Source organism: Sciurus carolinensis, chromosome 8, assembly GCF_902686445.1.
Source record: "Sciurus carolinensis chromosome 8, mSciCar1.2, whole genome shotgun sequence".
Lineage (NCBI taxonomy): Eukaryota > Metazoa > Chordata > Mammalia > Rodentia > Sciuridae > Sciurus > Sciurus carolinensis.
In genome coordinates, this window is record NC_062220.1 from 95,410,149 (window position 1) to 95,436,312 (window position 26,164).

At 37.6% G+C, this 26,164-nt stretch overlaps 1 protein-coding gene across 5 annotated transcripts in view; it reads right to left on the reverse strand.

Moving 5' to 3' along the window:
- Positions 1 to 26,164, reverse strand: part of Elmo1 (engulfment and cell motility 1) — a 565,472-nt gene that overhangs the window by 203,577 nt on the left and 335,731 nt on the right. The window lies entirely within an intron of this gene.

Genomic DNA, 26,164 nt, shown 5'->3' on the forward strand with positions numbered 1-26,164 from the left:
ACTCAGGTGAGAGCTGAATGCTGGAATCTCTTCCTATGCCTAGTGAACCCCTTCAGACAGCTCCTTTACCTTCACTCCTATATGACTCTTTATGCTGATTCATTCTCTCCACAAACCCAAGGAGATCAATTGCAATCCACCTAGGGCAACTAGCACCTCACGGAGGTTTTACACAGATGCTATGAGTACGAGCGAATCACAATGCAATCCTCATCTGAAGTTGGTACCGAATGCACGTCTCTCCTCGCAGCCATCTTTCCTGGTTTCCAACCTCTTCCTGCACTGGAATCACAAAACCCTCGGGAAGTGATGATAACTAAATGCCAACAGTTATCCTATGTGTGGGCCTGTACCTGCCCTTGGGCAAGTCATATATTTACCATTTCTTTCCCTTTCTCCATTGCCAGCTCAGATGGGTAATTTGGAGCCACTGGGAACTAATGAGAATGAAAGGCATTGCTACCATTACTTTTTGGTGCCAGGAGGTCTCTAGTGGGAACCCCAGATTGTGGGTGCCAGCCAGTCACAATCCTTTGCAGCACTTGTCAAGAGTAGTAGCTTAAAATTATTTTGAAGCAAGAATGCAAGATTAGGAACACTGTCTCAGCTTGTGCATATGGAATACCATAAAAATTGGATAACTTCTCCTTGAGGAAAACTAATAATATGTGTGTTAAACTTCTAGTATAGAGTAGTAGAAACTATTTTATGGCCTATTAATTAGCTGTTATATTTTCCCTTTTCCTTGTATGGAAGAAGCCATCTCTCTGTTTCACTGCTTTTCAGTAGGGACTGCCATCAATAGTATCTCACAGAGCCAAAAAATGATTCAGTATTATGTTAATCATTAGGAATTATTTCTAACTGGCAAGGAGATTAAGGCTTTAACTCCCACTTGGGGAAATGTGGCTTTGAAGTCATGTGCAGGAGGCACAAGGCAGCACGGTTTAAATCTGGGCAGGTTTCTCTTTTTCTTTATTATCCTTTTCCTCCCTCAAATGTTCCCACCAGAGACCTCATGGCACCAGAGCAATAATGGTAACAATGCCTTTCATTTTCTCATTAGTTCCCAGTGGCTCCAAATTACCCATCTGAGCTGGCAATGGAGTAAGGGAAAGGAATGATAAATAAATGACTTGCCCAAGGGCAGGTACAGGCCCACACATTGGCTACCTGTTGGTGGTTTAGTTATGACAGTCATCACTTCCAGAGGCTTCTGTGATACCATCACGGGACGAGGATGAAAACAAGGAAAGATGTCTCCGAGGAAAGACACACCTTCAGCAACTACTATGGATTTGACCCTCTGTTAGGGAGTTCTAAACCTATGATTGCTTGTGACCTTCACATGATGTAGGAATTACTATCCACGCTTTTAAAGACCAGTGGAGAGTTTAAATTAAGTAACTTGTCTGCTGTCACAGCAAGAGACAAAATGAGGGTTTAGTGATCTAACTCTGACCCTGCCACTGAGAAAGCGATAGAATTGTCTTTTCTTTATGGTTGGAAATGAACCTACAGAATCTAGAACAATGGACCAAACCATAAAAACCAGAGTCAAAAATTCTTTGGGGTTTTGATACCTAAGGAATATTAAATATTGGTTTTGCTTTATTTGCATCACCTGATTCTGGCCCCATTTGGCAGTGTATTGGGGAGGAGGGAGACCCAGGAGGGAAAGAAGGAGGACTCAGACAGTTCTGACCACAGAGGCTCCGCAGACAAAGATTCAGATTTCCAAGTACAAAAATAAATGACCACTACTGCCAATGTCTATTTTTTTATTTTCCCTAGCTTTTTTATTATTTGCTTTGTATTTTTACAAAGAGAATACCTGGTTGCTATGGTTTAGATATGAGGTATCCTTCATGTGTGAGACAATGCAAGAAAGTTTAGACGTGAAATGACTGGGTCATAAGAGCCTTAACGTAGTCAGTGAATTAATCCCCTGACAGGGATTAACTGACTGGTAACTATAGGCAAGGAGGGAGTGGATGGAGGAGGAGGGTCACTGGGGGTGTGTCTTTTGGGTATATATTTTGTCCTTGGTGAGGAAAGTCTCTCTTTGCTTCCTGTTTCCAAGTTCTGAGCCCCTTCCCTCCACCACATTCTTCTGCCATGATGTTTTGCCTCACCACAGGCCCTGACGAAGGGAGTCATCTGTCTATGAACTGAGACCTCCAAAACTCTGAGCCCCGAAATAAATTTTCCTCTCCAAAATTGTTCTTGTCTGGTTTTTTGGTCACAGCAGTGAAAAAGCTGACTAAAATACTGAGTAACATCAGGTATGTTTTAGCCTAAAATGTTTACCTTCCATTGTCATTGACTAACAGACTCTGGTAGTCAGAGAACCAGATGTAGTTAGATTAATAGGGAGGGAGGCATTTTACATGGAAATCAGGTAGGATGGAAAAGGTGGTTTGTTTTTGAACCTACAAGGAATTTAAAAAGAATAGATTTATATAATGATTAAAAAAAAAAAAACAAAACAGTTGAATTGTCACTCACTGTTTTATACCAGGTAGTTACATAAAGGTAGTCCCCCTTCTAAACACTGGACACAGCCACAATTTAGGGATCTATTCTGAATGAGGAAACTTATTGTAAAGAGAAAACTTTGATTGTTTTTTTTTTTTTTTAAACAAATGGTTGAAGAAAGAAGTGACCAGGCTGACAACTTCCTCCCTTTCTTTCTCCTATTCTTCACTCCTCTCTTCCTCCCTTCTTCCTTCCTTCCTAGTTTCTACATTGTTTCCTTGATCACCATACACAGAATGAATACTGAGCTAGACTAGTGGGGAACAGAGTGCTAAATCAGTCAGTGGTCTTCAAAGAGCACATGTAAGCAGACAACAGAAGAATGAAGGCAAACGCATTTAGAAATAGGGTGTACAATGGCTTGAATGTGTCCTAAAAGTTCATGTGTTAGAAACTGAATCCCTAATGCAGCAGTGCTGTTAAGTGGTGGGAACTTTAAGTAATGATTAGATGGTTAATACCATTTTCTGAGTGGGTTCACCCACGTTCCTCTCTGCCTTGCAAATTAGCTTTTCCTGTCCTTCCATCCTTTACTGCAGGATGTGGAAGCACAAAGTGCCATACTGGAACTTTCAAGCTCCAGACCATGAGCCAGACAAATTTCTGTTCTTTATAAAGTACCCAATGTCAAGTATTCTGTGACAGTAGCAGAAAATGGGTTAAGGTGGGTAACTTAAGGAGGCTCTGCTGTTTGTTACATTTTACAATGATAATGGATTTTTAAATAAAAAAGGGAAGCAAATAAATTATATTCAATTGAATATATTGAAAGACCTCAATACTCATGGGACTTTGTGACTCAAAGAGTTAGATAAAGTACCAACATTTTCACAGTTTGATATTTTACATTTGAAATCTTATTCTTTTAATCCTTGATATTCTGTGACTTGATGAAATCCCAAATATGCTTCATCTAAAAAAAATGGAGACGCACACTGAAAGGTGATGCAAGACTCTGGTTGAAAATAAATGCTGGCAGGGCTATATTTCATTTTATGGGAAGTGTTGAGCATTCAACCTGCAGTGTCGTAGTTGACACAGCAGCATCCTGTAATCACCCCTAAAGGCCATTTGATTTGATAATATATTCACCACCATGTGCAATTTACATAATGTTTTACAATTATCCATTAATATGCAAATGTTAGGCTAAAGATTATGTGGCCTAGAAATGCAATGCAAGTACTTCTCTGACAATCACACTCTATGTGTATATAGATATTTGACCTCAAAGGCCTTTCAATTTTAGGGGAGAAATGACTTGGGGTGATTAAGAAAAAATGTGAATGAGCACAGCGTCCTAAGTTTGCAGTTTACTTACCTTAGTACACAAAATAATGTAAGTGCAATAAACTGTATGAAGATGAACATTTTTCTAACTTTCTGCATAGGTCTCTAAGATGTTTCAAAGTCCATCAAAACTAGCACCCAAGGTGGCAAATAAAGTTTAGATACATGCATCCTTTGGACACCTAATAACTGAAAATGACTTGCCAGGTGAACACTACCACATATGAATCAGATCAAATAGCCTGCGAAATTAAATCCTTTCTCTTTTCCCCAACAATATTCCATCTAAAAAGGGAAAAGGAAATGAAAGTGGGGAAATGAAGAAATACTTATGTCACTGTAGCATCATTGTTGATGTGTTGAATGTACAAAAGCCAGGAAATTCAGTTACTGTTCCCATAGCAACTGCATCCTGCCTCCCAGACCTGGTAAATTAAGTTATGAAAATTAATCCTACATAGTGCATAAGGAAACATGGCCCCTGAGCAAGGGAAACCACAGTTGGGTCGAACTTTATATTAACTGAGTGGCAAACTCTCTTGGAGATGAGGGGCAAGGGAAGCAACACTTTTATTAGCTATTTTTCAGGAAGAAAAATGTGCCCTTCTACTGGTCCCACCTGACCAGGTGAGTGAGAGCCCAGACATTCCAGTGGGAACAAAGAGAGAGTACAGACATATTTCCTCTACATATCAAGGCAAGAGATGCAAATTTATCTCACTCACCCAGTAAGAAAAGAAGTTCCAATACATGCAATATAAATTTCTACTACTTATGAACACCAGTTTTCTTAGGTTTCAATCAAAGACTAAGAGAGAAAAGGTTCAGAGATCTGGAACCTATGTGAAGGTCAAACTTTCAAATCTTCTGTGATTATCATTCCAATTAATGATATTTACACCAGACAAAGCCTGATTGCATTACTGCACTTAAAATCAGTCAGTAGTTTTTAGTGAATAAATCTTGATGAATATTAACCTAATGACTTCTTTATTATGCAGGACTCATTTTCAGGTTCAACAGAAGTCTAAATCTTTGAAATAATTCCTGGCAAAGGTCCTTAGCTTCAGATTAGATACAGTTTAATAAAAACTAAGACATGTAGATGCTTTTCCTCTAATAAATAGAATAAATTTGTTTAAGAAAACTGCAAAAGTTGTCTATGGTATCAGCAATACTAAGTTCAATGACATGCTATTTAAAAATAAATTTTCTAGAGCCATGAGCCCATTCTTTCTCTTCATCTCAAATTCTACCATCACCCTGGACTACTTTCAAATCCACATGTGTGACCCTTGACCTCCTTCTCAAAGACCCTTGCTCCTCCTCATGTCAGCTATCCCCTTCCAAAGTCTCACCTTGAACAAAGAATGAGAAAAGACACTGTCACCAGAATCAATACACTGCAAATTTCAGTTCTCAATGATGACTTCCCCTCCTCCCTCCTTAACTGGCTTAAGTTTTCCAACAGCCACAGATGTTCAACCTCACCTAAACCACACAAACTGGACCTTCTCTGCTTACCTGGGCATCTTTTCGTGTTTCCCTGGTCAGCTTGCTCCCTCTGCTCCACAACATCATTTTGCACATTTCTACTTTCTTTAAACATTGTTCACTGGCTATCCTCACTCTAAGGTCAGGTTGCTGCATTCTTCATAGAGAAAAAGAAACCAGCTCTAGGGAATACAGGTCAGCTTCCTGCTGTGGATTCTGCACAGCCTCTGGGATGCTGCAGAGACGGCAGGAGACAGGTATGAGGCAGAAGCAGCAGGTCATTGTTTTCCAATCTTGGATCTGTGATTTGACACTGTTGGGCACTGGACAAATGACTTTACCTCTCTGTTTCCCAGACCCTTCATTTATGAAGACATAAGGACAATACTTGTCTCAGTGATGTGGCTGTCACAAGACATAATTCAGGCTAGGTACAATGTTTTGCACATGATAGGCACTCAGGAGGGTTAGCTGGATAATTACCACTGTTTAGGATCGTGACCCTCTTTGTGTCATCGTCTTTTCCTTCCCCCCTCTTAAAATCCAGTCTCTCCATCATACTTGATCCCATCTCCTCCCCCATCCTCAGGACCAAGCTCCATCACTCAGTACCTGCTCTCTCTCTCTCTGACACCATGAGTGTCTATGGCTTTGTTATCCTGTCTATCTGCATTTAGATATGCTCAGTGGTATTCTAGTAAATGTTTAACAACCAACTTTTGGTGGTGATGGTGGGGGCTTATTTGTGTTTGCCAATTTCTATGGTATAAATATTCCCACTATGGCCAGTTTTCAGCTGTCAACTATTTCACAACTGGCTACCAAACTTGTTGAAAATTTAATAATTGTCTCTAGTACATCACTGATACACACTGGAGTACTCTCATCTTCATACAAATAAAAAAAAAATACCAACATGAACAAAAATCAAATGAAAAGGCTCCCAGAATTTCAACAGATCTCCTCACTCAACCAGCTATTACTCTCTCTTTTCACTCCTCAATCTTGGAAGAAGATGGCTCCATCAGTCTTTAATATTCACCACCAAACCTCTCCTCCTTTCCTCATATCCACTCTGTCTCCTACCTCTATGCCTCCATGGAAACTGCTCTTGCTGAGGTCTCCAATGGAAATAAGGGCACATTTCAGCCCTCTTCTCATCTGTGTCTGCATCGTTTATCTCTGTGTCCACATCTTCTGCTCTGTACTTCCTCCTCACCCAGTCCTTTATATGGTTGTCCTCTTCTTCCTCTATGAGGCCTTCCATGTGTCTGTATCCTGATCCTCTGTGTTTCTTGCTTTGAATTCTCTTGAGAGAATATTGGCCAATCTCATGACCTTAGCACCAACTCACAGGGCAAGAGGTGCAATTTATTTTATAATATAGGCTTTCCCTATGTTCTCCCATTCCAGTATGTATCTATTTTGAAAGGGAAAATACTCTTATCATAGCATATGGAACCAATAGAACAAGCATAATAAACTTAATAGCTTTAAACAATATCTGGGCTATCTTGGAAAAATAACCCCAAAAGTTGGTCAACTATACAAGCCACAACCATGCATTTGACAAACCTGGAGTGCACTGGATGTGGCATGTCCATCAATGCCCAACTCTTCTGAATCTGGTATTTTGCTACTTGAGGACAATGACAAGAAATGGGAAAAGTGAATCTCCCTCCACACAAATGATTCACCAGGGACAAGTGCAGGCCCCAGTTGCAGCCACTGAGGTGTCCCTCAGAACCTAATAGTCAGGCTTTCTGGGGTTATTCTCCAAAGAAGGTCAATGAACCTCAATGCCTTAAAGAGATATTGATTCTGAGAAAATTGAACTCCAATAGCTCACATCAATTTTAGAGTGGAGCAAAATTAATTTTAAAAATACAGAAACTTGAGGATGCCATGTTTGTGATGTGTTCTGATTATTGGAAATCCACTTTCATTCTCACTTAAGAAATATTATAGTAACTAGGTTACAGTATTCTGCAAGATTTTCAGCTGATCAGACAGACATCAATCAAAAGGACTTGGGGTTAAGTTCTCTGGGCAATTTTAAGGGCAGAATCTGTTTTATATAAGCTGCATTTATGAAGCAAACTTTGTCAGGATTTAAAGAAGATCTCATAAAAATCAGAACCCATGTATTCTCCAGAAACTCTTCCATTCATTTTTAGGTAAAGCCCTTAAATTTGTGGATGCTACTGGTTACTGAGGTGTGGCAGACAGCACAAACACACTTCTGTAGATGTGATGTTTTAGAAGTAAACATTCTGATCAAATGACACTAAGGTTCCAGACCATTTGCAAAGATAGTGAAGCATCAACATGAAGAAGATCATCCAGGCCACAGCCAGGCTGAGAATCCTACACCTCTTCAGAAGGGCCTCTGGAAGCTGAAGTACAGTGATGAACAAGATTTCTGAACATGTGCATCCAAGATTGACAGGAAACGCAAAGTATCTTAGCAATGGCCACTAGGATGATGTTTATTTTCCTTCTTATAACTTCATTTTCTAATTATCCTAATGTATGAAGTATCTCTTTCATCATTGAAAAAAAATAAAAAACAAAAAGTAGAACTTTAAGGAAAAAAATGTCAAAACAGATAATTTCAGAAATGGCTCAGACTGTTAAAACATTAAGCCATTTTTGCTTCTAAGTTATCTCTATTAACTTTGCAATCACAAAATTAATAAACCAGAAATAGAAACATTCTGGAACAGCTTGAAAACTCACATAAATTTTTTTTTTGTTTTGTTTAAAGGTGGAATTTTCCTGTTATTAGCACCATGAAGGTTAAAAAGTTTCCTGGAATTGAAGGTTATCTGGCTGATAAATGTGTTCTTGTAAGCTCTCCTTGGACTGTATTCATTCACAAATCTCAGAAGGATGAGTTGAAATACGAACTCCAGGCAGGTTATTCTCACTCATAAATAATATAGCTCAACTTGTGCTTGATGTTATGAGAATCCCAAATTGATTATTGTGGAGGTGCCCAGAACATTTGCATTTGATCATTAGAGACAAAGTACTAGGCTAAAAGAATGGAGAACAATAAGGTAGTTCCACTGCGGTGGAACTGAATGGGGGTCTCCTCTAACACTTTGACACAAGTGAAAGTTTGCATGCTGAATCCCTACCCCAGGGAGACCTGAAATTAAGGCTGCGGTGACAGAGATGGGCTGTGCATTTCTGCAGTCCCCAAGCAGTCTGGTGAAACCTGATCTCATTCTCTCCATCTAGGGAAAGGTATGTCAACCAGCAGGAATGATCTCTCCAGGAGGCATCCTTAAATTCACTCTTGGAAATCAGCACAAGCTTTGGCACTTTACTACTATTAGTAACAATGTTTTTCTGACCACCAAGGTAGGATAATATCAGTTGAGAGTGGCAAGTGTATCTGATACTTGTCAATGTTAATTTCCAGGACATACCCTCAGTTGCATCCTACTGTAGATATCAGTATACCTACAAGGCCCATTTCAGAAGGCAGATGAATTTAACATAAGCCTGAGCAAACCATAAATAAGCAAATCAATGTCATGAAAGGAAATAACACTTAAAATGCAGGTAACTCAGAAATCAACATGATCCACTATATTTCCAACCTATAGAATTGATGATGTAGAGTACTGTTGTTGGCTCATTACCTGAAGTACTGAAACACTCAGGCAGGCTTACAAAAGGGGAATGTGATGCTCACTCAAGCATGGATCTCTTGAGGGGTCCCTAGAGACTCCTCTTAGAGAAGGCTTGGCCCCACAAGCCAGCCTTGATCATGCCTGACCCCTAGGTCATCAGATGGTTCCCCAAAGTATCTGAAGGCTATTGATTTTAAATATCAAGGTGACTGATACAAATTCATTTTAAGCTAGCAGTTTGAGTGTAAATAACAATTCTATGGCTGAAATATAAAAGTAACCTTATTAAAAATGAGTGGTGAGTCACTTGTCCCTAAATGCCTAGTCTCTTCTTGTAGGTCAGGGCTGGCCCTAGAAGTCCCAGAGTGAGCTCAAAGGTAGTCTGAGAAAACAGGAATCTCCTTTATCCTCCATGATGGCAGCTGCTGCTTCCTGGGGAGCTCCCTGGGCCCCACTTCCACCTGAACCACCTGAAAGCTGTGAGAATCTGGTAACTTTTACTTCCCTGTTGTACCAGTCCTGCCCCCTTCCCCACTGGGTCTAAGGAGGATAGGAATATATATATGTGAAAGTTGGCTTTACCCACATCCTGCAAGTCCATTCCTAAGACTGATCCATTAAGAAGGGAAAAACCTGTTTCTAAATTCAAATCAGTGGAATTAGAAAGTTAATCCTCAGACTGAGAGAGTAAAACCAAATTTCACTCCATCACTTTTCAGCGTCTACACCTATGAGGCAGGATACAAATCTAGACCCAGAGGAACTAAAAGCAGAAAAATTGTAGCAGCTGCAAGCATGAAATGAAGAAATCCCTTAGAAGAGAACTTCTCAAATTGTGCCAAAAATGAATCACTAATAGGAGCTAAAATTTCTAATGTCTCCACTCTCATAACATTCCCAAATTTGTAATTTATCTCATAACAAGAGTTTTTAGCTGAATGTTTGGAAGAATTATTTTAAATGGAGCCCATCTCTAATTTTATACTAAAAGTTAATGAGAAAATGGGTCTCAGACTTAGTAATCAACTTTGCTACAATGTTCCTACTGACTCTGTTAAATATTATGAATTGGAAGAATTTTGGGATCTAATTATGCACTACATTCTATTTTGCTCCTTGGTTCTAGCATAAGTTGGAAAATTTTTTTATAAGAAGTTACTCCAATTTCACCCTTTTTAACTTTGAGAACATGAGTTAATTTGTGTGCTCACTCTGCATATTTATATCTAAATCCTAGATTTGCTTGAAAATGTGAATTTTATCAGTTGTCAGAAGCAACTCAACATGGGATGGCAAGAGGGGGAGAAAATCAAATTACATTCCTATGAAACTTAAGCTGGCTCCCATCTGGTTAAACTTTAAGCTTAAAATATATGCAATTTTCTTTTCTTTGCCTCTTCCTATCAGACATGGAAGATATTCCTCTAGGGGGTGAGGAGATAGCAATCTAGGGAGGGAAACAAGAGGAAACTGCAACTATATTGTTTTGCATCCTCACTAACCCACCTTTGGGGTACCATTGTAGCCCAGCTGCTTAAGACTTCCTTCTACAGCTTTTCAAGAGACTTTTGCATCTTGTGAGAGTATGCTGACCAGACCCAAAGAAGTTCTTGAAAAGACCTTATATGAAGACACATCTTCTTGTATTCTTTATTTCTTTCATCTATAAATTTAGAAGAGGGTTAAGACCTCAAAAAAAAATTACTGATTTATTAATTTGGTCTCACCCTTTCTTGAATTTTGCAGAAATCTGAACTCTCATGCATATAGGCACATTACACTCAGAATATGTGTTTAACTATCAATTTGGGATAATATAAATTAGCAACAGTGATTAACAAATATAGTGGGTTTGTCCCTTATCGTGTTCATGTTTGATCCCTTGCTTTCTTGAGCTGGGACTTTATCTTTGATCCTGCCCATGACTAAAAGATGATGGATGCATTTCATAGTGATGGGTATCAGTTCTACTCCATTGTCCAAGAGGAGTCCTGCAAATGAGATTCAAGATGGTGGATTAGAGGAAGACTGTGTTTTCAGTTGCTCCATGCCTAAGGATTCAAGCACCAGGAGTACTGCTTCTCAGCAAAGCAAGTGAAAGGGGGAATTCAGTGAAATTGAACATGAGACAGTCAGAGACTCTTAAAGACCCACAAAATTCAGGTACATTGAATAAAGGACAATGAGGAGCACATGGGAGCCAAGTTGGTGCCTGCAGTGGTGCCAGTTCACCACAGAGGGAAGGGATAACATACAGAGAAAAATCTGTGGACAAATTTGGCACAGAGAGACATGTAGAGCAGAAATGCAGCCTGAACTTAGCTGATCCAGAGGCTATTCAAAGAACTGGTATTTGAAAAGTGCTGTTTCTCAACTGGTAGTAAAGAGCTGAGGCAGGAGCCATCTTGAGGAGGCTGTGCTGCAATTTTATACTGCAAGAGTCTGAAAGGTTGTAGCAAATAATGCCATACTGTCTTGATAAGCACCTATCATATGGCCTAGGATGCACCTAGCAGAACATGAGTGAAACAGGCAGACAGAAAATTGTATTCATGGGGATTCAAATCAGAATACTGAAGGAAATGCAACTCTCTTTTCTATTGAGTTTGGCAGTTCATGTGACCAGTTGAAGAGGGTCAGGAAACTGAGCATGTGGGTACAATCATACTCAGGGACTGATCTTGGGAAGGTCACAGACCTGAGTGTCAGAGTGTGCAAGACCTGTGGAGGTTTGGCTGCCCTACCCTGTGAGTATAATTCTTGGGAGATCCCTGAAATTGAGACTGCAAACAGAAATCTGCATCTGCCTTCCCTAGGCATGTGCTGATCTAATCTCTCCAGAGCAGATACCACTGGACAGAAAAGTCCCAGAGGCCTGATTAAAGCTAAGCCCCAGCTGCTAGAACTTCCTACTTAGAACTCTATAGCAGCCTCACCCTGGGAGTGCATCCATCTGGTCTGTCCCAACAAAACTCCAATTGAGAGTACTTCCCATCCATCCTATCATATACTGGTGAGAAGAAAAGCTGAGAGTTACTTCAACCAGTCTCAGTTTCAGGCAGACCGGTGAGACACACACACACACACACACACACACACGGGCATAACAACCCCAATCCTTGCTCTAAGTGGTACACAGCCCAAGAAGAAATGGAAAGAAAGCCAGTCTGACTTAGGTAGTGAACATCTACCCTTGTCAATCATTCTGACTACCTCAGAAGAGGCAATCCTTTCATTTCTCATTAAGAATTTTTTTCTCTTTGCTTTTTATTTTTTGAATGTTCTTGCTGTGAGGATTAGCTTTTGAATATATATATATATATATATATATATATATATATACTTATATATTTGTATTTTTCTCATTTTTGTCTCTTGTTATTTTTCTTTGTTTTGTCTTTTAACAGTTAGAGTTTTTCTTTTTTTATGATGCTTTTGTTTTTTCTCTTTTTCTTTTTTCTTCTGCCATGAATAGCCAAATTCTCTTGTTTTCTACTTATTTTGCATCTTTTATTATTTTTCCTCCTCCTTTGTAGCCATTGCTGGCTTCGTATCTTCTGTTTTCTCTGTTTCACATGTTGAACATTCTAAATTTTCCTTAACCCTCCTATCACATTTCTTTTTACAATTATTTAGAACTTTTTGGTTTATATATTTTTGCCCCCACCATTCATATTACTGTGTTTATTAATACTATAGAAGGCACAGTTGACACCTGTTGTTTAATGCCAGATATAGTTCATGGCTATATACTGTTGTTGCTGCTGGCAATCATTGACCCTGCAGTTCTGATTTTCGTGGTAATTAGTATTGTAGATGTCATAGTAAACATGGATATTTATTTTAATGCTGTATATTATTTGCTGCTGTTGTTTGTTTTTCCCTTTTCTGTGAGATGCTAGGAATCTACAGGGACACCATGGTCCACAAGGTAGACTCTGATGCTCAGCTACATACAAAACCCAGTCAAGAGACAGTGTACCTTGGTTCCACACGCAAATTAACCATGCTAAAGCTTCAAAAATACTTTATAACAAAGAATAGGAGAGAAAAATTCCTAAATCCCAACCAGGCCTCAAGTAAGAATGGATAGGGTGGGCCCTCAGGTCACAAACACTCACAGATTTCCACTTCTACAACAAAAACAAGGAGAATTAATGCAAAGACTGTGGGTACCACCCCAATAAAGGAGTCTCAATCTAGATTGCTCCCATACCATTCAGAATGTAAACAGCTGTTAAGTGAAGAAAAGCAATCACAGAGGAGAGGGTATACCCCACATACACAGCTCTACAAAATACAACTGCTGGATTTACAAGAAGAAACCCACTCTTGTAAGACATACAGGGAAAGTGGAATCCTTAAACTCTGACAAAATACACACTGTATTGGAATACACTAATGATCATCAAAGAAACAGCAGGAAACTATACTACAAACCCCACTTAGAAACATACTGAAAAATTCACAAACAACCTGCTACTCCACAACACTTTGCTAAGAGAAGACTGTACCCTAAAAGGCCCTCAAATAAAGTGGAAGAGAAATCCATCCCAACAGATGCACAAAACTCAAAAAAGGAATATAAGAACCATAAACAAAACAAGGTAACATGACACCTCCTAAAAAGTTCATAATTCACCAGCAGATGACTCTAAAGATATTGAAGTTAATGAAATAGCAGATGAAGAGTTCATAAGAATGATTATAAAAATGATCAATGAATTCCAAGAGAACACAGAAAAACAACTGAAAGAATTAAAAAGTTGGTTATAGGACATGAAGGAGACATTCAATAAGGAAGATAGAGATATTGAAAAGATTCAAACAGAAATAGAGAAATACTATAAGTGAAAGGAACAATAAATCAAATACAATGTTCAGTTGAATGTTTAATAGAGTAGACCATGCTGTCCACAAAATTTCAGAACTAGATGACAAAGCAGCTAGCCTTGAATATCCAGACAGTATTAAAGAAGAGAAAATAACTAACCATGACCAGAATACACAAGAACTCTGGGACAATATTAAGAGAACAAAGTAAGCATCATTGAAATTAAAAAGGGTTATAAGAGGCAGGCTAGTGGCATGGAGAACCCTTTCAAGGAAATAATACCTAAAAGAATTCCAAACCTTGGGAATGAGATGAATATCCACATACAGGATGTATTCAGAACTCCAAATAGATAAGATCAAAAAAGAACCTCTCCAATGACACATATGATGAAAATGCCTAACATACTGAGCAAAGATAAAGTAGTGGCAGCCTCAAAAAAAAGATGTCAGGTCATGTGCAGAGGTAAGTCAATCAGAATTATTTCTGATTTCTCAGCACAAACTCTAAAATCTAGGACTTGGAATGACATGATCCAAATCCCAAATGAAAATAACTATCAACCAAAATTGCTATATCTAGCAAGGCTATCCTTCAGAATCTAAGAAAAATATAAAACCTTCCTCAATTAGGAGAAACTAAAATTCATGACTATTAAGCCAGCACTACAGAAAATACTTTAGGAAGTATTATATGTAGAAGAATCAAAACATATTTCAGAGTTCACAAATAGACAAATCTCATTTGAAGAATAGCTAAACAAATGAGAAACAAAACTAAATTAAACATTAGAAATAAATCAAAATAGCAGGAATTAATAAACATCTTTGTATAATAACATGTATAAAAATGGTCCCAACTCTCCAGTTAAAAGACATAGGCTAGCAGGATGGATTAAAATATAAGACCCAACTATACATTGTTTGCAAGAGACTCCACTTACAGGTAAAGACAGCCACAGGATGAAAGTGAATGGATGTAAATTGATATGCTATGCAAATGCACCTAAGCACATAAAATAGACACTAATCTACTTAAAGACTCAGATGCTAGTAAAATAATATTAGGTAATTTCAACACAAATTTCTCACCAATAGATAGGCTATCCAGGCATAAACTCAGTAAAGAGTCTTCAGGCCTAAAAAGTGTTATAAATCAAATGGATTTAGCAGGCATCTATAGAATATTTTATTCAACAACAGCCATATCCACTTTCTTCCCAACTGCTCATAGAACCTTTTCCAAAACAGACCATATTTTAGGCCACAAAGAAAAAAATGTTTAAATATAATTCCTTGCATGTTGTCTGTTCACAGTGGAATAAAATTGATGAAACTAGAAGCAAAAATTCTTAATAAAATATTAGCAGATCATATTCAACAATATATTAAGAAAATTATAGCTGGTCATGGTAGCACATGCCTGTAATCACGGAAGCTCAGGAGGCTGAGGCAAGAGGATCACCAAGTTCAAAACCAGCCTCAGCAATTTATGGAGGCCCTAAGCAACTTAGCAAAACCTTGTCTCAAAATAATTTTTTTTGACAAAAAGGGAGGTGCTGGGGATATGGCTCAGTGGTTGAGCACCTTGGGTTCAATTCCTCATATCAAAAAGAAAAAGAAAAAGGAGGAGGACAAGGAGGATGAGAAGGAGGAGGAGGAGGAGGAGAAGGAGGAGGAGAAGGAGGAAAAAGATAATGGTACATGATGGTCAAGTTGGTTTCATTCCAGGGTAGTATATATGATTTCACATATGTAAATCAATCAATGTAATTCACCACACAAATAAAATTAAGGAAAAAAGTCACATAGACATAGTCATCTCAACAGATGCAGGAAAATATTTCAAAAACTTAGCACCCATGCATGATAAAAATACTGAGGAAATTAGGGGTAGAAGGAACTTACCACAACATCATAAAGGCTATATCTGACAAACACAAACCCAACATCATGGTGAATGAGAATACAACTGAAAGCATTTACTTTAAAAATCTGAAACAAAACAATCACTCCTATTCAGTATAGTACTAGAAACTCTAGCCAGAGCAAGTAGGCAAGAGAAGAAAATGAAAGGGATACAAATAGGAAATAAAGAAGGCAAATTTGCAATGATATGATCCTGTACTTAGAAAATCCAAAAAGCTTCACCACAAGGCTGTTAGAGCTAATTGACAAGTTCAGCAAAGTGGCATGTTACAAAATGAACAGAAAGAAATCAGTATCTTTTCTGTACTCCAATGATGAAACTACTAAGAAAGAAATTAAGAAAACAATCCCACTCACAATAGCATTAAAAAAATGATAACTAGTAATAAATCTAACCAAGGAGATGAAAGACCTCCACAATGAAAACTATAAAACCCTGAAGAATGAAATTGAAGAAAACACAAGATGGAAAAACCTCCCATGCTTATGAGTGGGTAAAATAAATATTGTTAAAATGGTCCTATTACCAAAAGCAGTATACAATTTCAAAACAATCCCCATTAAAGTACCAATGATATGCTTAGAACAAGTAGAAAAAAACAGACCTAAAACTCATTTGCAAGAATCAAAGCAATCCTAAGTCAAAAAGGAGATACTGAAGATATTGTAATACCTGACTTCAAATTATACTATGGAGTTACAGTAACAAAAACTGCATTGTACTACTGGCATAAAAACACAGAGAGAGAGAGACCAGTGGTGTAGAATAGAAAACAAAGAGACAAACCCACATATCTATAGCCATCTATCTGATCCTTGACAAATGTACCAAAAACATACACTGGAGAAAAGGCAGCCTTTTCAACAAATGGTGCTGGAAAACTGGTCATCTATATGTAGAAGAATGAGACTAAATTTTTATTTCTTACTCTGTACAAAAATCAATTCAAACTGTGTCAAAGACCAAGGAATTAGACCAAAAACAATGCAGTTCCTAGAAGAAAATGTACAGTCAACTTTCCAATACACAGGAGCAGGCAATGACTTCCTCAATAGGACTCCTAAAGCTCAGGAAGTAATACTAAGAGTTAGTAAATTGGGTTGCATCATAGTAAAATGTTTTTGCATGGAAAAGGAAACAACTGAGAAGGTGAAGAGAGAATTTACAGAATGGGAGAAATTCTTTGCTAGATATTCTTCTGATGGAGGATTAATACCTAGAATATAAAGAACTCAAAAAACACCCCCCCCCAAAAAAAATTACCCAAATAACTAATTAATAGGTGGGCAAATGAACAGATGCTTCTCAAAAGAAATACAAATGACCAACAAACAGAGATAAAAAATTCAACACCTTTAGCAATTAGGAAAATGCAAATGAAAACTACACTGAGATTTCACTGCACTCCAGGTAGAATGGCGGCTATCAAGAACACAAACAATAATAAATACTAGAGAGAATGTAGAGAAAAGGAACAGTTATACAGTATTGGGATTGTAAATGAAAACAACATGCAACCACTGTGGAAATCGATATGAAGTTTCCCCAGGAAACTAGGTATAGAATCACCATATGACCCAGCTATACCACTCCTTGGTATTTATCTTAAAGAATTAAAGTCATCATACTATCATGATACATGCATATCCAAGTTTATAGCATCACAATTCACAATAATCAAACCAGTGAATCAACTTAAGTGTCTATCAATGAATGAATCGATAAAGAAAAGGTAGTATAGCCAAGTATGGTGACTCACATCTATAATTCCAGCAGCATAAGAGGGACAGGAGGATTGCGAGTTCAAAGTCAGCCTCAGCAACTTAACAAGAACCTAAGAAACTCTGTGAGAACTTGTCTCTAAATAAAATACTAAAAAAGGGCTGGGGATGTGGCTCAGTGGCTAAGTGCACCTGGGCTCAATCCTTAACATCCCCCCTAAAAAAAAAAAAATAGTAAATATACACAATTGAGTTTTATCCAATCATAAAATCATAAAGAAGAATGAAATTACATCATTGGCAGGAAAATTAATGGAACTTGAGAACATTATGTTAAGTGAAACAAACCCAAGTCAGAAAATTAAGGGTTGTATGTTTTCTCTCATAGGTGGAAGTTAGAGAGGAAAAAGGAAAATAAAATGTGTGAAGGGAGATCTCATGATAATCAAAGGGAGATCAATAGAGTAGAGGAAAGAAACCAGGAAGGGAAGAGGAAAGGGGAAGGGGAAATACTGGGGAATGATGCTATCCAAATTATGTTGTTAAATTGTGTGCATGTACAAATATGTAAAAATTGATTTCACCATTATGTGTAATTATAATTACAATGTGCCAATAACAAACATGGGGGAAAAAAACACCAAGGGGGATCCTGGTTCATCCTGTGAAACAAATCAGATCAAGATTAAGCAAAGTGGGGCAATCTAGTTTAGGGGAGCCTCTGCCATTTACTGGGACTTGAAGAATGAATGATTCATTCCTCCCCACTCCAACACACACAAACCTTATGCTCCTTAGCACACCCCCAGTTTAAGGGAAAAAACAACTACATTTTTCCTCAAAGTTAGCCTCATGTTCTCAAGGGGAAAAAAAAAAAAAACTAGCAAGAGATTTCATAAATAAGCTGTATAGTCTTGAGTGGAACTGTTCAAGAGCAGAAACAATTTTAGATGTTTTCATTCAAATCTCCTAATGAGAATTCCAGAGACAGCTCCAGGAGGATGCACATTCAGTTTATATCACTGCCTCAAAATTTTTTAATTAGTTTCCAAACTTCAAGTAAATTCAGCAAGTAAAGAGGACAACCACATGTGGTAATGTTTTATTTCATGCAACTGAAAAAACAAACACCCAGAAAAAGTAAAGCATTGTAGCATATCTTCTCTACATCAGTCTAAAAGATTACATCCAAGGCCCTTCACTCTCTCCATCAGATTAAAATACACCAAACTCCCTGTACTAAACCTAACTTGGTTTGTGATCACATTTCAAACATTATCTTTGGTCAGACATTAATATGGAATATTATTCAGCCATTAAAGATGATGAGTTCTATAACACTGCTTTCATGTGTGAGCACATGCACACACACACACACACACACACACACACACAAACAGATTAATATATGCTATAAAAAAAGAGATAGGAAAGTCCATCAACTGAGAATTGAGACTCCAGAAAAAAAAAAAAAATCAATTTGAGAGTAAGGAATGACATTCTTTATTTTAAATCTCCATTATAATTTAAGTGTGTTAAAATATCAGCTGCTACTCTTCTAATGAAATAAATTAAAAGGATGAAAAACTTTAAGAAGGTAAATATCAATTGAACTGCTCAATAAGCTTTTGGTAAGTCAATTAAGGGAAGAAAGTGAAGTGGATGAAATATCAAAAACAAAACTTCTTAAAAAGGGGTCCTGCTATGGTTTGAATGTGTCCTTCAAAGTTCATGTGGTGGAAACCTAATTCCCAAAGTCAAATGTTGATGGTATTTGGAGTTAGATGAGGCCATGAAGGCAGGGCCCCCATGGTGGCACAAGCGGCTTTGTAAGACAAGGAGGAGAGAGCTCAGCAGGTATAGTAGTACCTCTATTTGACAGGTGACTGATATTCTACACCATGCTATGATACACTAAGACCCTCATCAGGTGTAGCTCCTCAACCTTGGATTTCCCAGCCTCCAGCACTAGTAATCTCTATAAACAGGGTGTGGGCTTCCACAGTTTAATTTCTTAATACCTGAGATTTCAACTCAATTGAGCGATTCTATCTTAATATTTTCAGAATAGCTTGAAATATATAAGTAAAACCACCATTCAGTGTACATTCCCATCTTCCTCATTAATTACTTTAAAGAATCAGCCTTGCTAGTTTGTATGTCAGTGACAAGTACCACTTGCAAACTAAGCAGAGCCTGTAGTAAGGGAATGTCACTTATTTCTTTTATTCACAAAACTCAAGGTGTGTACCATTCATGTGATTAGAACAGAAACAATCATTCTGTTACACAGAATAAAAGCGGCCAATGCATATGTCAAAAATGCTTAACATTGTTTACAAAATAGCTGAGGATAAGACACAACAGTCTGCATTCTCATTCTGACAAAGAGGTTTTGTTGTTGCTTGTTTCTGTTGCCCTTTATGTGCAAATGTGGTGAAACAGGTACCACCACACACCTGCTGGAAAATTTAAGAACTTTTTCAGAGAGTATTTTGGTAATACATACCTAATAAATTCAGGACATACATGCCCATCGACTAGTACTTTCACTTTTAGGAATTTGTAAAATATCAAAGATATTAGTAAAAAAAATTAGTAAAAAAATTAGTAAAATATCAAAGATGAATCCTTTGCATTCATTCTGGTGGTAGACACAAGAGGTGTTTGTAACAAAAAAAAATTGGAAACCTCAACAGGTAAGAAGAGATACCCGTTAAACGTCAGTTATGATATAGCTGTACAATGGAATGACATCTAGTTGCTAAAGACTATGTCCTTGAAGAATATTTTAAGATCTATAAATAAGTTATTGATATCATAATTTTGAATGATGGGAAAAAATAGGACTCCGAATGACAGAGGTAGCGTGATCTCATATTTTTATATACGCATGTATATGCAAACATATGTGTACATGCAGATAATATGAAGAGACAAAAAGAGCAGAGGCCAAAGGAATATATCACTATGCCTATGCTGTTATGCTACAGTGGTTGAATAGGGACTGGCTTTAATTTTCTTCTTTAAAATATCTTTCCCATTTTCTACAATTTCTAAATTTTCAACAATAGATAAGCATTTTATTTTTACATATTTCGTATTTAATCCACTGATTTTATAACATTAAAAATATATTTCTATATATGTTGAATAAAGTAAGTTTCATGCAACTTTTTTCTTGTTTGGGGGTAGAAGAAATGATGGAGAAAGATCAAGGAAAATTGTTATATGGTTGTTCATTAAAAAAAATAAAAATATTAATCCTCTCTAAAATTTCTTATAAAAATGTAGTATAATACAAATAGTATAAACATATATAGAGAATATACACATATGTTTATGTGTAAGTTTACATGTAATATAGATATATAGTGTAATATAATATTATAAAAAATATTCAGAAATAAAATTTATGCTGAATAACATATCCAAACAGCAGTAGAAAAGGATTACTATGAGAAAAAAAAACTTTATTATTACTCTTCTTTTGTTTCTATGGAACTCCTTTTTGCTGAAAAGCTTAAAATGATGTTAGAATATAAACTAAAGAGGAGCATAAGATAATTCCACAATTCACTTTTAGATTATCTTCCTCAGATCAGTCAAGTCTCAGCAACTAAACTAAGGTCTGGGACAAGTTGATATTCAATAGCTATCTGTTGAATAGTTCTGTAATGTGGGATCTCAGGAGACAGAAAACTAAGTCAAGGCTTGTGGCTTTGCTGTCCCATCTAAGCATCACACTTGGAGTATGGTCGATGCTCAATGGACTTAAAATTAGTTGTGAGGGCCCTGAAGGTTTTGTGGCAGGGGTAACCACTAACCTGGGCCATAAGAGCCGGGTTAATATGAAACCAGACTCAGCTGGAGAAAATGATGAGGCAGAAGTGCTATAGTGTGACTTGTTCAGGTAGTTGCAAATGGGCTAAAACTAAACAAAATGCTAGCTGGTTTGGGTCACTAGTTAATTTTTTTTTTTTTTTTTGTATTAGAAATTTATGTCAGAAAGGCAGCTAGAGGCCAGCTTCTGAAGTCTTTGAAGATGCAAAGTCACAGACGTGGCTGAGTGGGAGTGAGTGCCTATTTAATGATTTTCTTATTAGTTGGGGCTGAGAAATTGTTCTCTCATGCCCCACTTATTCCCATTCCCTAGGTTGTGTGTGCAGGAGTTTTAGAGGAAATAAGGGAGTTTATCATTTAACCAACCTTTGCTGCCTGGATTTTAGATACAGGTTTTTACATAAATGGTAGTAATGGGCTTTTTACTGGCAATTATTTGAAATAGAACATTCCTTTCAGATAAAACACTGGTAAAATACTGTTAAAGTTTGGATGTGAGGTCTCCCCCCGTGTGAGACAAAGCAAGAAGGTTTAGAGGAGAAATGATTGGGTCACAAGAACCTTAACCCAGTAAGTAATTAATCACCTGATGGGATTTATTGAGTGGTAACTGAAGGCTGGTGGGAGTGGCTGGAGGAGGTGGGGCCTTGGGAACAAGGTTTTGGGGTATATATTTGTATTTAGCAAGTGTAGGTCTCTCATGTGAGCTGCTTCCCTCCACCACACTCTTCTGCTATGATGTTCTGACTCACCTTGAGCTGCGAGGAATGGAGCCTGCTGTCTATGGACTAAGACCTCCGAAGCCTTGAGACCTCAAATAAACTTTTCCTCCTCTACAATTGTTCTACTCGGGTCTTTTAGTAGCAGTGGCAAAAAAAGCTGACTAAAACAAACACTGAAATCAAAGAGATACAAAATGAGTTTGAAGGTCCAGGTCCTGAAAGATGAGTGCAAAGTCCTATTTAGCAGCTTAGAGGATGGACATTGCTCTTTAAGTTGAAGATACATCTTGTGGCTCCCTCTGATGTACACATAGGAAATGTTACATACATGATTTTTGTATTCTAAATTAGAAAGGAGCCCTTCTAAGAGGAAAAATCCTGGGGGATTGGGGATAACACAAGAGATACAGAAACACTATGAGCAGGAATCGTGCACGTGGCCATGGATGAGAACCAGCCTCGCTGTATCTCTGTGTGGCAGGCAACTCATCCCCCAAGATAAACCTGACGGAAAATAACACGTTTGGATCTAGAAATGCGTAATGTGCACATTAATGTGAAAGCAGACAATGCTCTATTGAGTAAGTAATTTCAAGGTGAATTGCCCTATTATGGAGCGAGGGTTGGGGACTTTTAAATCTTTTCAGCTGTGACCTACTGTACAAAACACATTTTGTCCTGCATCCCAGTACACATGCAGATGAATGTAAAACTGATTTAATGAAACACTTGCCTTTGCCACTTGCAAAGCACTTTAAAAATTATTTCATTCCATTTTTTAAAACACTATTCAAAATTCACTAAAGTGATTTCGTTACCCCCCGATGAGTCACTATGTGCAATTACTTCAAGAGAGCAATCCATTTGACTGCCTCTTTCCAGAGATTATTTTTTCTCCTCTTTCTTGAGATAAAATGCCTACAAGCACATCTCATGAACTATTCAAAGTCAGAAATCAAATGATTCAAGGTCATGACTCTAGAGAAATATTCAGAAATGACAGAAATTACGGGATTATTTTAACTCTAAACACAGATACTACCACATGGCATTGGAACTGGTGAAATAAGAGAGAGTGTAAGAAGAGATCTCTGATCATCCCACCAGCCATGATGACCAGTGTTCTAACAGAGAAGCAAAAGCGATCAATAGCCAGACAGTTAGATGTACTTTGTTTTTTGTGCTTTTAAAATCTGTTTCCTCATCACCCAAAAACCCAAACCTTCGGCCAGCCACAAGAGCTCAATTAGTGTCATCGGCTATGATTCCAACTTTTCCTTGGGACCAGAAGCATGGGCTCCAATCGCACATAAAGAAAACAAAGCTCTTACATACTGTTGGTGAGAATTTAGCAGCAGAAGGTCTCACCTGCTGGTTTCTGACCTCTATATGACAGCTAGTGACATTTACCATGCTGAGGGCTGCCCTGTCCCTAACAGACAGCACTCAGAGGGCAGAGAGCCAACCCCAGGCCAGCCAGATTCCCAACACTACCTCTTTTTGGATGATGGTGACAAGCAAGATATGCTGGGCACTAACTCTGTGTCAGCCTCTGTGGCTAAGCCCCTTCCCACTGCCATTATCACCCCATGTGACATCGCTTTGTCCTCACTGGGAAATTCCATTGACTATTAATTGCCTAGATTATGGTCCCAGCCAAGGGATTCAACTTTGAAAGTGAACTGTCTTCCATGTGATCCAAATGCCACTCACTCAATGCCCCCCATGCAGTTCCTCTGTGTTTATCATATATGATAGATTAATGGACAACCTTATGCTAGAATAAGGATGGAACTGACAGAATGATATGCAAATAGGCAATTTCAATACAGTGTGAGCTATGCCTCAGTAGGGGGTCAAGTCCAACTCTGGGAGCGGGTTATTGGCAGGGAGTAAAGCAAAGGAGTGGGTCTGAGTGAGGCAAGAAAAGGGAAGAAGGAAGCACATTCTAGAATGAGGGGCCAGAGTGGACAACGTTCCAAGGTGAAGATGAAGCAAATCATTGTGAGATTTCTGAAGTGTGGTGTGGTGAAAACAAGTTTGGAATTCATCTTAAGAGGAATCAGCAGGCTATGTGGGGTTTTACACAGATCTTAGAAGAAAACAGGTTGTAGACTGAAGCAGGAATAAATGAGAGGGGGCAAATCTGGGAAATTTTGATGGCAAGTGGAATCCAGATAATGGTGGTGGAAATACAGAAAGATCAGTAGAAATAAGAAACATCCAGATGCTAAACTGACAGCAGATTATTGGTTTGCTGTGGATGTGAGGCTGTGACCGAAGGTGACACCAGATTTCTGGGTTCAAAAACCTGGTGAATGGCACACCAGGGATCAGCAGCAGCAGCAGCAAGCTGGAGAGAGAAACTAGTAAGTTTTTACTGTTTTTTAAAAACTTTTTCTATACATAAGGAGTCAGTTCTTCTCGTACAGCCATTACATGGGATGAGATATATGAGCAACAAGGAATGTAGCTCCTCCCTTTGTAAATAAATGGGAAAAAATCCACTTAGGAACCATGATTATTTATACATTTAGTTTGATATCATCCTCTCTTATTTTCTGTGTCATAAGCAATATCCTAGTCATTATCAAATACATAAAAAATACAGAGAGGACTAATCAGGGTCAGTCTGTCCATAAGGCCTATCAGACCTGATACTTTAAAAGGCCCATGAAAATGTTTTAATTTTTTTTAAGTCAAAAGGAAAACATAAGCGGAATAATAATGAAATATAATAATGAATCCAGCCTGGGTTCTATTCATCTTTATAACAATGCAGTGATAAGTATAAATTTTAATATTATTTTATGGAAGAGGAGACCTACAAAGGCAAAAGTTCCTAAGGCCCATGGAAGTCATGTGGCTGTAGCACAGATAAACAAATGGCACCTATAAACCTCTATTTATAGATCTCCATCATGTCCATATCTATAAATCCCTACCATGTCTCTAACTATTAGTTACCCATTCACGTACCTTAGTATCTCCTGACATGTGATCACCCAAAATCTTCCTTAGGACTCTTCCCCACCCCAATTTTTTCAATATTTCAAAAAACTTGTATCTAGATTCACATGCCTGCTCAGTGGAAAGCAAATGCTTCAATCTTTCTGTGAGTAAATTTTGTAAAGGAATATAAAGCCTTAAAATTTTAGACCATTTGACACAGAATTTCTCCAAGATTAATCCTCAGGAAATAAGCAGAAGGTATTACAAGGATGTTCATCACAGTGCTATTTTTCCCTAAAATTGGAAATATTCTACAATAAGACTCTGGTCAAATTAATCATAGTAGAACCACACAAGGGGTCTGGGTTGTGGCAAGTGGTAGAGCACTTGCCTAGCACATGTGAGGCACAGGGTTCGAGCCTCAGCACCACATAAAATAAATGAATAAATAAAAGGTGTGCTGTCCATCTACAACTAAAAATATATGTACTTAAAAAATAGAACCACACAAGGAGATAAAAAGCAGCCATTAAATAATGAAATCATTAGATACATATGGTTGTGGAAAGATGGTCACAATATATTGAATGTAAAAATAAAATATTTTGCTAGCAAAGCGATAAAACTTCTTTTTTCCTTTTTTTCAAAAAAAAAAAAGGAATATAAAAATAGTATAGTTTAATAGTACTTTAATGCCAAAAAAGTAGAAAGAAATATACCAATCTATCTTGGTGGTGGATAATAGATGATTATTAATTTTGCTTCTCTGCATTTAAAAAATCTTCAGTAATTATCATGTTACTATGGAATTTTAAAAAGGCTAAAAGTATACACTATCTGATTCAGAATTCATTGGTAGACATTTTGCTAAGGAAATTATTAAAGATGTGTGCAAAGATGTAGCAAGAGAGATATAGGTCATCTTCATAATCAATGTCCCCTTCTCTACTGAATCTGTCCCATGAGTATAGGAACATGCTGTAGTTTTTATCTATTTATCTATCTATCTATCTATCTATCTATCTATCTATCTATCTATCCTACTTGATTATAACTTACCCTCTAGCTTCTACCTCACTTTTCTTGCTCCACTGTGAAGCAAATCCCCTTTAAAGAATCTTCTATATTATTTGTGGTGAGAGACTGGCTTGTTTTAATTTTCTAATCTGTTGATTAGAAACCGATACCCTTGAAAAA